Consider the following 14,597-nt stretch of genomic DNA (forward strand, 5'->3'; position numbering starts at 1 on the left):
CTAACAGTTAAAATGAGAAGGTAAACAGGTAAATAGGAAAAAAGTCTTTATAAAAATTTCTCTGTCTAGGTTTTATATTCATGGTATACAAGGAAATGATTCAAATATGTAAGGACAGGATCTATTCTGCAATTGACAAATGGTCAAAGAATATGAATAGGCAGTTCTCAAAAGAAGAAATCCAAGGTATGAATAACTATATAAAAATAAGTGTCTAATTATTAACAAGAAAAATACAAATGAACGAACACACTCATCAAATTGGCAAAGATAATATAAAAGGCAAATGAAAATTGTTAGAGGAGTTGAGGGAAAGCAGGAAGACTAGTGAACTCTTGGTGAAGTTATGATTTGGTTTAACCATTCTAGAATGCTATTTAGAATTATGTTCCCTGTGCTCACTTTGGAAGTACATACATTTAGTAATTTATACTAAAATTAGAATGATACAGACAAGGCTAGCATGGCTTTTGTGTATGGGTGATATGCAAATTCATGAAGTGTTCCATATTTTTTAAAAAAGCAGGAGTAACAATCATGATCTCAGACAAGGTAAAAACAAAAAAAATATCCAATTAAAAGAGTAAACAGGGAAACTACATTGTATTAAAAGGTTTCATAGACAATGAAATAATATCACTACTAAACATAGATGTACCAAATGGCATAGCATCCAAATTCTTAAAGGAAAAGTTAAATCAATTGCTGAAGGAAATAAACAGTGAAATTATACTGTGTGGGACCGCAAATTTCCCCTCTCAGAATTAGATAAACATAACCATAAAATAAATAATAAATGATATAACAGAAATTTAGAAAGGTTAAATATGATAAACCTCTGAAGAAAATTGAATGGAAATAGAAATGAGTACACCTTTTCTCACTTGGAGAGCCTGTACATGGAGCCTTCACAAATATTAACTATGTATTAGGACATTAAAAACTCAAAAAATGCCGAAGAGCAGAAATATCAAATGCATCCTTTTCAGATAAAAATGCAGTAAAAATCACAGTCAATAAAGGACTACAGAAGTAGAGATTAAAAGTTAATTGGAAACTAAATAATCCTAAAAAATAAGTGGGTAAAAGAACAAATCATGGAAGCAATAATTTCATCAAACACAATGACAGTAATGAGACAAGATCTCAAAATTTGTGGAATGCAATCAAAACAGAAATTACAGGAAAACATTTCTAAACGCATACATTAAAAGAAGAAAAAGCAGAAGAATGAATTGTGTGTACAAATTAAGTAATACAAATATCTGCATCAAATTAAATACCAAATTGAGCATATTGAACTCAAAGAAGAGTTTACTAAAATTGAAAGAAAGAAAACCATTGAACTAACAAATAGATAAGCCATAGATTAACTTGATTTTAAAAAAAGAAAGAAGAAAACCAAATGAAAAGGATGAATTCATCACGAATGGAGATGAAATCAAAGCAATTATTAGGCTAATTTTCCTAATTATAGCCAAGAAATCTGACAGTCTAAGTGAAATAGATGAATATTTATAAAAATTTAAATTATCCAAATGAACAGAAAAGGAAATAGAATATTTTAATAATGCTATCTTAGAAAAAGAAATTGACCAAGCCAAAAATGAGTTCCCTAAGGAAAAAATCCCCATGAACAGATGGATTTACAAAGGAATTCTTTTAAACATTTAAGGAATAATTAATCCAAATATTATATAAACTATTTGAAAAATAGATAAAGAAGTAGTCTTACCAGATTACTTTTATGACACAAATATAAGTTTACTACCTAAACCAGGAAGAACAAAAACAGAGAAAGAAAATTTCCTTAATGAAAATAGATCCAAAAAATTTTAAATAAAATACTAATTATGATACTACAACAATGTGTTATAATGATCACACACTATGACCAAGTAATATTTATATCAGAAATACAAGGCTGGTTCAATATGGAAAACTAAAAGCAAAATCGGCCATATTTAAAAAAACAATAAAAACCACAGAATTTTATCAATAGACATAGAAAAAGCATTAGACAAAACATAACATTCATTTCCATTTAAAAAACAACAGTCAAAAACACAAGAATAGTGAGATTCTTAAAAGAATAAGTAATATCAATCTAAAAGGAAGAGCATGCATTATCCATAATGGGAATAAAAATAAAATTCAAATTTCCCAAATGGGAATCTAAAAGAATCTTCCCAACAAGATGAGGAATGAAATAAAGATTTCTATTTATTGTCACTGTTATTCAATATTGTATTAACAATAGGACAAGAAAAAGAAAGTGAAGCAATGAAAACTAGTAATGAGGAAAAAGAATTATCATTCTTTGTGGATGATTTGATGATATACTTAGAGAACCTTGGAAAATTGAATAAAAAATAGGTGAAACAATTAAAAACTTTAGCAATTTTACAGGAAATAAACTCACATAAATGATTAGTATTTCTAAATATCACCAAGAAAACCCAGCATGAAGAGATAGAAAGAAAAAATCCATTAAAAATAACTGCAGACAGCACAAAATACTTGAGAGTCTACCTGACAAGATAAACCCAAAGACTTTATGAACACAATTACAAAACACTTTTCACCCATAAAAAGACAGAGCTCAACAATTGGAAAAATATTAATTGTTCATGGGTCAATGAGTAAATATAATAAAAATTACCATTCTAGCTAAATTAATTTACTTATTTAGTGTCATACCAATCAAACTACCAAAAGATTATTTGTAGACCTAGAAAAAAATATTAACAAAAGTCATCTGGAAGAATAAAAGATCAATGTAATCAATTTTTTGAAATGTGAATGAAAGTAGCCTAACAGTATCAGTATACATTTTAAGCTGCATTACAAAGTAATAACCATGAAAATAATCTGGCTAAGAAATAGAATGAGTGGATCAGTGGAATTGATTAAGTGCACAATACGCACTAACAAATGACCATAGCAATCTAGTGATCAGTAAACCCAATGAATCCAAGATTTTGGGGACAAGTATTCATCTTTTGACAGAAATTCTGGGAAGAATGGAAAGTAGTTTGGCAAAAACCAGGCTTAGAAAAAAAAATTACACACTATATGACAAAATAAAGTCAAAATAAATAAATGATTCAGACAAAATGATTAGACATAATAACATAAGTAAATTAGGAAAGCATAGAAAAACTTACCTGTCAGATATATGGATTAGGGAAGAGTTTGTGAACAAATAAAAGATAGAAAGTATCATGAGAAGTAAAGTGGATAATTTTGGTTAGATGAAATTTTAAAAGTTTCTGCACAAGCAAAACTAAGTCAAAATAAGAAAAAAAAAGCAGCGTTTGGGATGGGAGGGGGATTTATAGCAAGTTACTTTAATAAAAAGCCTCGTCTCTCAAATATATAGGGAATTGAGTCAAATTTGTATAAGAACCATTCCCCAATTGATAAATGATCACAGGATATGAACAGGCATTTTTTTTTTCAGAAGAAGAGACCAAAGCTATCAATAGTCACATAAAATGCTCTAAATAAAAATATTGACTAGAAAAATGCAAATGAAAACAACCATGAGGTACCACCTCATTTCTTTCAGATTGGCTAATATGACAAAAAGGACAATGATAAATGTTGGAGGGAATGTGGGAAAACTGGGACACATACACTATTGATGCAATTGTGAACTGATCCAACTATTTTGGAGAACAATATGGAACTTGGCCCAAAGGGCTATAAAACTGTGTATATTGCAATACCAGTGCAAAATCTATATCCCAAAAATGTAAAAAAGTACCTACTTGTGCAAAAATAGCTATGTAGCTATTTTTGAGGTGGCAAAGAATTAAAAATTGAGAGGATACCCATCAACTGGGGAATGGCTGATCAAATTACAGCATATGAATATAATGGAATATTATTGTGTTGTAGGAAATTATAAAACAATTTCAGAATAACCTGGGAAGACTTATATGAACTGATGCAAAGTGAAATTAGAAGATCCAGGAGAAAAATGTATATAATAATAACATTATAAAGAAAAATTTTTTAAGTGTTCAATTTATTGACCAGCCATAATCCTCGAAGGTCAAGAATGAAGCATACTATCTACCTCCTGACAGAAAAGTGATGAACTCAACATACAAAGTGAGATACATTTTTAAAATATGGCTAATATGGGAATTTGTTTTGCTTGAGTATGTGCATGTGGGTATTTTTTTAAACAATGATTTGTTTTTAATTTTCTTCTTTTCTTCCTTCCAAAGTAAAAGGGAAAGGGGTGTTAGTAATAGAGTTATACTCTCTCCACACACACACTCAAAAATAAAAGAAAGAATATCAAGTAATTGAGAAAAATTTTAAATAATTAGAGAAGATCAGGAAGAAGACCAAAAGAGAATACAAGAGAATACGACAGCTTTGAAAATTATATATTGTTCATCTGTATAATTGATATCATATAACTTGCCTTCTCAGAGGATAGGAGAGGAACTGGAAAGACAGAATTTAAGAACTAATTTTTTTAATGTAAAAATAAGTAAATGATAATATATTTTTAAAAATGATGTTAGTTGAATTCATTACATGCCTAAAGGGAAAACAAGTCACATGCAATGGAGATCTGTAATTTTATGTGTTTTACATGTATGATTTTCTTTTTCTTTTTTAACTATGATTTTGTTTGGTTCTTAACATTAGAATAAGATAAGTAACAAAAGATAAATTTTAATGAGATAGGAGGAGGGATTTCTGGGATTCATCACTCTATCTGAGGAATTGGTGCAGGTTAATGAGAAAGAAAGAGAAAATGAATATAAGTGGGAAGGGAGGACAAGGGTAGAAGATTGGGCATAGGAATGAGCAGGTGTGAAGAGACAGATGGTGCTCACATCTAGTTTCTGTCATAGATTAAAACACAAATCACAGAGCATGTATGATTGTTAGTACCAGGTCCCTATTCCTTTTATCCCTTTACCCACTTCTAATAATATCTTTTTAGGTCCCCTGGGGGTTTTTCCTTAAAAACTGACAATCATATAGACATAGTAAGCCACTGTCTGAATGATATGATTTTGAGGTCTTCTGCATGAAAATAGCTCCCTTATCTTACTCACCTTCCTGTCTTTCTACTATTCGAGAAGTGTAGGTATTTTTTAGGTCAGGAGTTCTTAACTCTTTTTGTGCCATGGATACCTATGACTGTTAGATAAAGTCAGTAGTTCCCTTGCAAAAGAGGGGGAAAAAAGAACAACCCCAATGTTAAGAATGATTGAAATATAGTTCTAAGATTTGTAGATGTTGACGGAGCACTGGACTGTGGGTTCAAAGTCAGACTCTGCCAATAACTAATGAGTTAATCTCAACCTTTCTGTACCTCAGTTTTCTCACTTAAAAAAATGACGAGATTGGGCTAGTTGATCTTTAAGGACCCTCCAGCTCCATATCTAGTTTCCTGTGAGAATAATAAATTCTGCAGTGATCATTCATCCACATCTCAGTGTGGATTAGTTTCATATAACACGCTTCTCCATCTTTCTTTGCTGACAACTTTTGTGAGCAAAGCCCAGAAATAATGGGAATTTCCAGAATGATTAATTTAGCATGCTGGGACACTTTCTAAGTTGGGCAGAACAAGGTAGAGCAGAACCAGGGTCCCTGATGGGCATCACTATAAGAGTCACAAGAAGTCCTAGACTTTATCCCATTAACTAGAAGATGGTACAGTATATAGAACTCAAAAATGGCATCAGATAGATATTTATTAGCTATATGATTCCAATCAAGTTACTTAACATCTTTCTGCTTGTTTCTTCATCTGTAAAATGGGGATAATAATGTCTATTTCCCCACATTCTTGTAAGGATAATATGATATAATATTTGTAAAGTACTTTGCAAACCTTAGAGGAATATATAAATACTAGCTATTATTAATATTAAATAAAGGACTAGTGTTAATACTGGGGACAGGTAGGTGGCTCAGTAGATAAAGTGCCCATCCTGGTGTCAGGAAGATGAGTTTAAATCTGCCTCAGACACTTTTTAGTTGTGGGATCCTTGAAAGGTCACTTATTCCTTATCTATAAAATGAGTTAGAGAAGGAAATGGCAAACCATTCCAGTATCTCTGACAAGAAAACCACAAATGGGGTCATAAAGAATCAGACATGACGGAAAAATAACTTACAATAAAATATGACTATCTTTTGCATTAATTATGTATATATTGTATTAACGCATATATATTATATAAGTATATAATAATGCAATATAAATACTGCATTAATAATGCAGTTGTTCTTTCTAATCACCAAGGAACTTCCATATTCATTTTAACCAGGTTTAAATTAGTGTATGTAGGGGGAGAAGAAAGAAACAGGATTTGAGAAGTGAGATCCTAGCAGCTTGAGAAAGATTCAAAAATGGGTGTTAGGGGTGGGGAAAGTAGTCATGGGAAAATGGTGCATAAATCAGAGACAAGTAGTATTTATTTCATAATTTTAAAATCATAAAATATTAGTTTAAGATACTTTGATAGCAACTTCAGAGGATCCTTATTGTCTCTAGGATAAAATTTATACCCCTCTCTTTAGCTTTTAAAGCCTTACACATACTGATTCTAATCTATTTTTTCAACTTCACTGGACATTTCTCTTCCTCCTGTTCTCTGAGATCCAGACAAATTGGCCTTCTGTATGTTTCCAGAATTTGATTCCCATCTCCATACCTATGGATTGGTTGCCCTCATATCTGGATGTTCACAGAAGACTAACACTTATGGTGTGAGGGTTTGCTGAGTCTTTACAAAATTACTAATTTACATTTGGTGTCTACCTTCACCCAATTCTCACTTGTAGCTCCAAGAAGTTATAATATGTACAACTGTATATTATGCAATTAAATGTTATGCAAAACTGAATCAGCAGATGAGCTAAAGCCCATTGGTGAGTTGGGACAGGGGGATGTGTACCCCCAAAATGTGAAGACTCCCCCCAGGCAGAGTGGATAGATGAGAATAATTTGTTCAAATGGCCATGAAGGCAACAGAAGCAGGTGCTTTGGAGCTCTCAGAGCTTGGTTAGACATTGAAGATGCCAAAATCATCCAATACATTCTGGGCCATGGCCAGTCATCTTAACATTCATCCTGCCATTGGACTTTGATGACTCTGGAAGAGAGAGTGATACCTACAACTTTGTGCAATTCTGCCTCATTTAAATCCAATTCGTATCAAGTCAAGATGTCACCCAGGATGTCATTGGTCCTCTTTGAAAATGAAGGACAAATGACAACAACATCCTTTACTCATTGCATTTCTTTCTTTAACATGCAGCTTGGGCATAGGCTTCTACATGAAGCCTTTCCTTATCTCCACTCTCAATCCACAAGTGTCTTCCCTCTCAAACTAATATTTAACTATTTGGTAGCTATTTGTACTTATTCCCTTTATATTTATGCCACATGTATTTTTATATGTACTTTATCTCCTTCCATGGCTTGCAGGGAAAATTTCATATTTGGTACTCAGGGTCTAATGCTTGGCACATAGTAGGCACTCAATATATACCGATTGATTGATTGATCTACTCCAGGAATTCTTAAACTGGGGTCCATGAATTTGTTGGTTTAAAAAATATTTTGATGAATGTATTTTAACATAATTGGTTTCCTTGGAAACCCTATAGTATTTTATTATCTTATTCATTTGTAAACAGTATTCAAAGAAGGAGCCTATAGACTTTACCAGATTGACTAATGGGACCATGTAAGTGGCCCAGTAAGTGAGGGAGCCAGAGCCACTCTGTTGAACTGGTTTGCTAGTTCCAGCCCCTCAGAGGATTTGAGCTTCAAAAAAGGCCTAGGCATTGACCCCCCACCAAATGAGTACATGTTTTAGACATAAAGAATGATATTATAAGCACATTAGAAGAACAAAGGATAACTTACCTCTCAGATCTGTGGGAAGGATGGAATTTGTGAAGAAGAACTATAGTTCATTATTGAACACAAAATAGATAATTTTGATTATATTAAGTTAAAAAGTTTTTGTACAAACAAAATTAATGCAGACAATATTAGAAGGGAAGCAATAAACTGGGAAAACTTTTTACATTCAAGTGTTCTGATAAAGCCCTCATTTCTAAAATTTATAGAGAATTGACTCAAATTTATAAGAATTCAAGCCTTTCTCCAATTGATAAATGGTCAAAGCGTATGAACAGACAATTTTCAGATGAAGAAATTGAAACTTTCTAATCATATGAAAATATGCTCTAAATCACTATTGATCAGAGAAATGCAAATTGAGACAACTTTGAGATACACCTCTCAGATTGGTTAGGATGACCAGAAAAGATAATGACGAATGTTGAAGGGGATGTGGGAAAACTAGGACACTGATGCATTGTTGGTGAACTGATCCAATCATTCTGGAGAACAATTTGGAACTATGTCCAAAGGGCTTTGAGACTGTGTATACCCTTTGATCCAGCAATGTTCCTACTGGGCCTAGATCCCAAAGAGATCTTAAAGGGAAGGGGACCCACATGTACAGAAATGTTTGTGGCAGCTCTCTTTGTAGTAGCAGGAAACTGGAAACTGAGTAGATGCCCATCAGTTGGAGAATGGCTGAAGAAATTATGGTATATCAATGTTATGGAATATTATTGTTATATAAGAAACAATCAGCAGGATGATTTCAGAGAGGTCTGAAGAGACTTACATAAGCTGATGCTAAGTGGAATGAGCAGAACTAGGAGATCATTATATACAGCAACAACAAGATTACACGATGATCAATTCTGGTGGACAACAATAAGATAATTCAGGTCAGTCCTAATGACCTTATGATGAAGTGAGCCATCTGTACCCAGAGAGAGGACTGTGGGGACTGCATGTGGATCACAACATAGTATTTTCACTCTTTGTTTGCTTACATTTTATTTTATTTTTTCCCTTTTTTCCTTTTTGGAATGATTTTTCTTGTGCAGCATAATAATTGGATTTAACATATATGTTTTACCATATTTAACATATATTGGACTACTTGCCATCTTGGAGAGGGGGTTGAGGGAAGGGGAGGAAATTTGTAACACAAGGTTTTGCAAGGGCCAATGGTGAAAAATTATCCTTGCATATATTTTGAAAATAAAAAGCTTCAATAAAAAAGGCATGCCACTGTAACTTGGGTAACTGATTCAGAGAGATCAGCTTTCTGGCTACTGTAAGCATAAGAAGGTCAGCCCTGTGCTATGGGAGATCACTGTCAGTTCCACTTAGATGTGGGCACTAGAGCTGAGCCTGATGAGGAAGGACTTGCCAGAATGATCATTTGAGCTGGCCAGGAGATTCCCTGGTACCAGCTGCAAGCAGCTTGGGCAATACCTAGCATCTTTTTCTGGGACAGAACATGGCAAGGTACCAACAAGTCATATTGGCTTCCTATCTCCTAAAAAGCATCAGAATGAATGTCCAGTGCTGGAGAAGGAAATGAAAATCACTCCAGTGTCTTTGGACACCCCAAACCCCCCAAAAAAACCCAAATGAGGTCACAAAAAGTTGGCCACAACTGAAACCATTTAATAATAGCAACAACCCCCTCCCTGACCCCATTGGTGGTTGCTCTTTCTCTGCCTTTTCTCTATCTGTCTCTCTATTTCTGTCTCTCCCTCTCTTCCTCTCCCCTTTCTTAATAATGTAAGAATGAATTCTTCAAACCTTCATCTCGTGACTCCCAGGAGGCCATCTCCATCCCAGCAGCCTTTTGCTGGAAAAACCTCCTCCTCCAATTGGTGAGCTCTTCCCTGAAACCTTCATGTAAGGAAGATCACATATGATTACTTCAGACCCAGTTTAGCTCATGCGTCTTTGGACTACTACTCTATTTTGGCTAGAATGGAAGCCTATTCACTTACTCTTTCTTCTATTTTTCAAGTCCTTTTATTTTTTGGAACAGATGTTATCTTCCCCCATTAGAATGTAAGCTCTTTGAGTTCAGCTTTTTGTTTGTATTTGAATTCCTCACTCTTAGCACAATTCTTGGTACATAGTAAACGCTTAATAAATGTCAGATCTATCTAGCTGTATTCTCTTGCTTTTGCACTCCTTTCCTTACTCTTCTATTCTTTTTTCATCTCCCCTGTCTATGCTTAAGACCTGCTAACCCACTGGGGGTCCTCAGGACAGCAAATACAACAGCTAATATTTATATTGCACTTTGATTGCAATGTCCTTTATTATATATTATACCATTTGATCCTCACAACCATCTTATGAAGCATCATAATCCGCATTTTACATATGGGGAAACTGAGTCTGAGAAAGATTAAATGATTTGCCCAGGGTCACATAGCTACTAAATCCACAAGGCTGGTTTTGAATTCAGTTCTTCCTGATCTGAAGTTCAACATGTTTTCTACAGTGTCACCTAGCTGCCCCTAGTTTTCTGATTTGTGAGTCCAATACTCTATATACTAAGTAATCTAATAGTCCCTCGTTTATTTTTGTACCTTATTTAATATTTTTATTTTCCCCAGTACATGTAAAATATCTTTTTACATTTATTCAAAAAACTTTGAGTTCTATATTTTCTCCCTTCCCCTTTCCCCTCATTGAGAAAATATATGTGAAGTTTTGCAAAACATTTCCATTAAAGTCATATTGCTAAAAAACATATATTTCCCTCCCAAAAAAATATAAAGAAGTGTGCTTCAGTATTCAGACACAATGAGTTCTTTTTCTGGGGATGGATCGCATTTTTCACAAAAAAATCTTCAGAGTAGAGGATCATTGTATTGTTGAGAATACAAAGCCATTGACAGCTGACATCCTATAATATTGCTATTAGTTTGTACACAGTATATTTCATTTTGAGTTCATAGAGGGCTATCCAGGTATTTCTGAGAGCATACTGCTCATTCTTTCTTATAGTATAATAGTATTCGATTATAATTACAATCCTTAATTTATTCAACAATTTCCAATTCTTTGCCCCTGAAAAAAGACTTGCTGTAAATATTTTTGTATATATAGGTCCTTTTCCCTCACATTTTTAAAAATCCCTTTTGGAATTCATGCCTAGTAGTGGTATTGTTAGCTCAAAGGATTTTTAAAACCCTTTGAGTATAGTTCATAATTTTTGATCATTTATCAACTGAAGAATTAGTCTAGTTTAGCTACAATCTGGCTTATGTTGATTCCAAGAAATGAAGAAAAATGGCAGAGGAGAGCTAGTTGAATAATGTTATCATGACTATCTATCCTCTGCCATCCATCTTTGTAAAATCTAAAGGCTATACAAGTGGTAATAATTATCCTCAACATTGTCATCATATACACTTAAGCATAGTATAAGGTCCTAGCATTAGCTCAAATAGCTACATGAGCAATATTCTTAATACTGAGAAATTCAGTTTGTGGCAGCCCTTTTTGTAGTGGCTAGAAACTGGAAACTGAATGGATGTCCATCAGTTGGAGAATGGCTGAATAAATTGTGGTATATGAAAATTATGGAATATTACTGTTCTGTAAGAAATGACCAACAGGATGATTTCAGAAAGGCCTGGAGAGACTTACACGAACTGATGCTGAGTGAAATGAGCAGGACCAGGAGATCATTATATACTTCTACAACAATACTAGATGATGACCAGTTCTGATGGATCAGGCCATCCTCAGCAACGAGATCAACCAAATCATTTCTAATGGAGCAGTAATGAACTGTACTAGCTATACCCAGAAAAAGAACTCTGGGAGATGACTAAAAACCATTACATTGAATTCCCAATCCCTATAGTTATGCACACCTGCATTTTTTATTTCCTTCACAAGCTAATTGTACAATAATTCAGAGTCTGATTCTTTTTGTACAGCAAAATAATGTTTTGGTCATGTATACATATTGTGTATCTAAGTTATATTTTAATATATTTTAACATCTACTGGTCATCCTGACATTTAGGGGAGGGGGTGGGGGTGGGGGTAAGAGCTGAAAAATTGGAACAAGAGGTTTGGCAATTGTTAATGCTGTAAAGTTACCCATGTATATATCCTGTAAATAAAAGGCTATTAAATAAAAAAAATTAAAAAAAAAATACTGAGAAATTCAGAGAGGATGACTTCCCAGGACAGTCTAGGGCCTTCCTGCTTGGAATTAGTATAACAGAGTTTCATCATTTCCACTAATCTTATTTCATATGAGTCTAAACACTATAGGAAAGATGTGGAGTTTTTTTTAAACTATATATGGTCTTGTAATAGGAGACTAATTAGAGTTTGGTTCCTCAGATTGTTTGATGTGCTCTAGAACTCAATATTCTGATGTCATCAGGTGGGAAACAACCCTCCCCCATCCTACTTTCTCATTTGTGTGGTCAGCAGTTCTCAGAGTGTGATCCCGAGATTTTCTGGATCGAAGGCTGGACCACAGTCTATGTTCATCCACTCTTTCTGGGCTATCATCCCTCACAATGAGCAACTCAAGCTGGTAACCTATGATCCTACTCATCATGCAGCTTAATCCCTCTTCCTGGACTAATTACTTTAGCTCTCAAAGGGTGAGACTCTTTCAGTGGGTCCATAAGGTAAAAACTATTTTCATAATATTACTAGCATTATTTGCCTGCTAAAATACTCCTTTACCAACTACATCTTTGTGTGAGATCTGATTTTTTTTCATATATAGTATTTCAATCAAAACAACATATCACATCAGATTAAATACAGAAACCGCTATAAGAATCCATCCAGTTTTTTTTTTTTTTATTAAGCCAGACCTGAAGAAATTTTTTGGGGGAAAGCAAAACAATTCCAATCTTCTGACTAAATTTTTTGTTTTTGAAAAAAAATTCACAAAAATATATTATTTATAATAATATGTAATAGATGTATGATATTATTTAAATGTGTTAATAAATATTTTTAAAATTTTATCAGTTTTAATTTCTAATAAGGATAGATATGGCCTACATAAATAAAAGCTCTTTGAAGACTCCTCAATAATTTTTAAGAGGATGAAGGAATCCTAAAATCAAAAAATGTGAGAACTTTTGCCCTGGGTTTTCTCTGGCATAGGATTAATTACACTTGACAGGACACAAATATCAGAAGTTATCAGGAAGTACTGCAGAACAGCATACCCAAGAGGAAATAAGTAGATAGTGCAATAAAAAGGTTTTTTGGGGGGGAGAGGGAGGGAGAGGAGCATTATTGATCCAATGATTAATCTTTATTAGGAACCTACTGAGTGGACAGCATTGGACTAGGTTTTATGTGTGTGTTTGGGGGCACAAAGAAGTATAAAATATGTTCCATTCCCCAGATGAATTTTTAGTCTTGTGAAGTTCAGTAGTTGATTTTGGACAAAATAATATGTAAATTACTTAAATTACTTCCTTCAAGATTCTCAATAAATTGGCATTCTTAACCCCATCTTTCAATTTTTCCTTCATCCCAAAATTTTGGGTTTTTCCCTCAATCCAAAATCCCAGGTCATCAATCTGGCCACCAGTCCAGCCTTGCTCCCATCTTCTAAGGAGCAACTCCGGTTCAGCTTCAGGATGAATAAAAAGTCCTTGTGGTCCCTGGGCAGTATCCAAAGCTCAGAGCTCCAGATAAGTTATCCAATGTAGACAGAATGTAGGAGAAAGAGAGGGCTGATATAGAAAAACATCCTGTTTAGTATCCTTTCAATTGATTAAATATTATCCATTTCTAATACTGGACCATTTGACAGTACCAAGAACTTTGGTAGGGAAATTTTTTTTTTCTCCAGTTTAATAGCTATGGCTACTGAAGAGGCAGGGGCTACCTATGTTTCTCCTGGAGACACAAAATGAAAAAAACAGATGTATGTTAGAGCAGGACACACTCTAAGATAGATTTGGCAAACTTTAAAACTTCTTTCCAAAGAAAAGTCAACTTCAAAAGAACTAGACCAGCTGGCTGGTGAGATTTGCTAAACCAAATGTTCATTTCTGGCTTTTCCCCAGAGATCTTTTTGATATATGAGCCTCCCACCAACTCCAATAGAAATGTTCCCTGTGAACAAAGTCTTCAGATTGAAATTTAGAGTATGAAGAGGACCCCAAGAACATAGCACCCATCCTTTAAGAAGATCCAGGAACAGAGAAGCCAACTGCTTTCCTTGGTAGAAATAAACACCCTCAAAATGAAAAACTATATAATCTCAAAGTTAATGTATTACACCAGGAACAAGAAAGCCCTGGATTCCATTCCTTATCTTTTCTTCTTTTACTAGTTAAACTTGCAACAAGTCAGTTCACAGTGGCAAGTCTCAATTTGATCACCAACCATGTAGTTATGATAAAGCCTTTGATTAATAGACCTCATAGTCCTGATTGAGGACGACAAAAATCTTTCCTGGAAAGACCTGGAGCTCTCTGAAGAAGGCTACCTTTGAAAATATGTCAACATCATTGTAGTGGCAAAGAACTGGAAACTGAGTGGATGCCCATCAATTGGGGAATGGCTGAATAAGTTATAGTATATGAATGTTATGGATATTATTGTTCTGTAAGAAATGATGAGCAGGCTGATTTCAGAAAGGCCTGGCATAACTTATATGAAATGATGCTGAGTGAAATGATTAGAAACAAGAAATCTTTGT

The 14,597-nt window shown here is 34.0% G+C and overlaps 1 protein-coding gene and 1 non-coding gene across 3 annotated transcripts in view; both read left to right on the forward strand.

Moving 5' to 3' along the window:
* The first annotated feature begins 408 nt into the window (after positions 1–408).
* Positions 409–515, forward strand: LOC111720473. Its single transcript, XR_002770147.1, has one exon. It is a non-coding gene; the product is annotated as a U6 spliceosomal RNA (small nuclear RNA).
* Positions 516–12,216: 11,701 nt separating this feature from the next.
* The window catches only part of ZDHHC22 (zinc finger DHHC-type palmitoyltransferase 22), a 36,544-nt gene continuing 34,163 nt past the window's right edge, over positions 12,217–14,597 (forward strand). For both annotated transcript variants that reach the window (XM_031952453.1, XM_031952454.1), the window contains exon 1: positions 12,217–12,552. The gene's annotated coding sequence lies outside the window, so the exon portion shown is untranslated. The remainder of the gene's footprint in view (positions 12,553–14,597) is intronic.

This window comes from Sarcophilus harrisii, chromosome 2 (genome assembly GCF_902635505.1).
Source record: "Sarcophilus harrisii chromosome 2, mSarHar1.11, whole genome shotgun sequence".
NCBI lineage: Eukaryota > Metazoa > Chordata > Mammalia > Dasyuromorphia > Dasyuridae > Sarcophilus > Sarcophilus harrisii.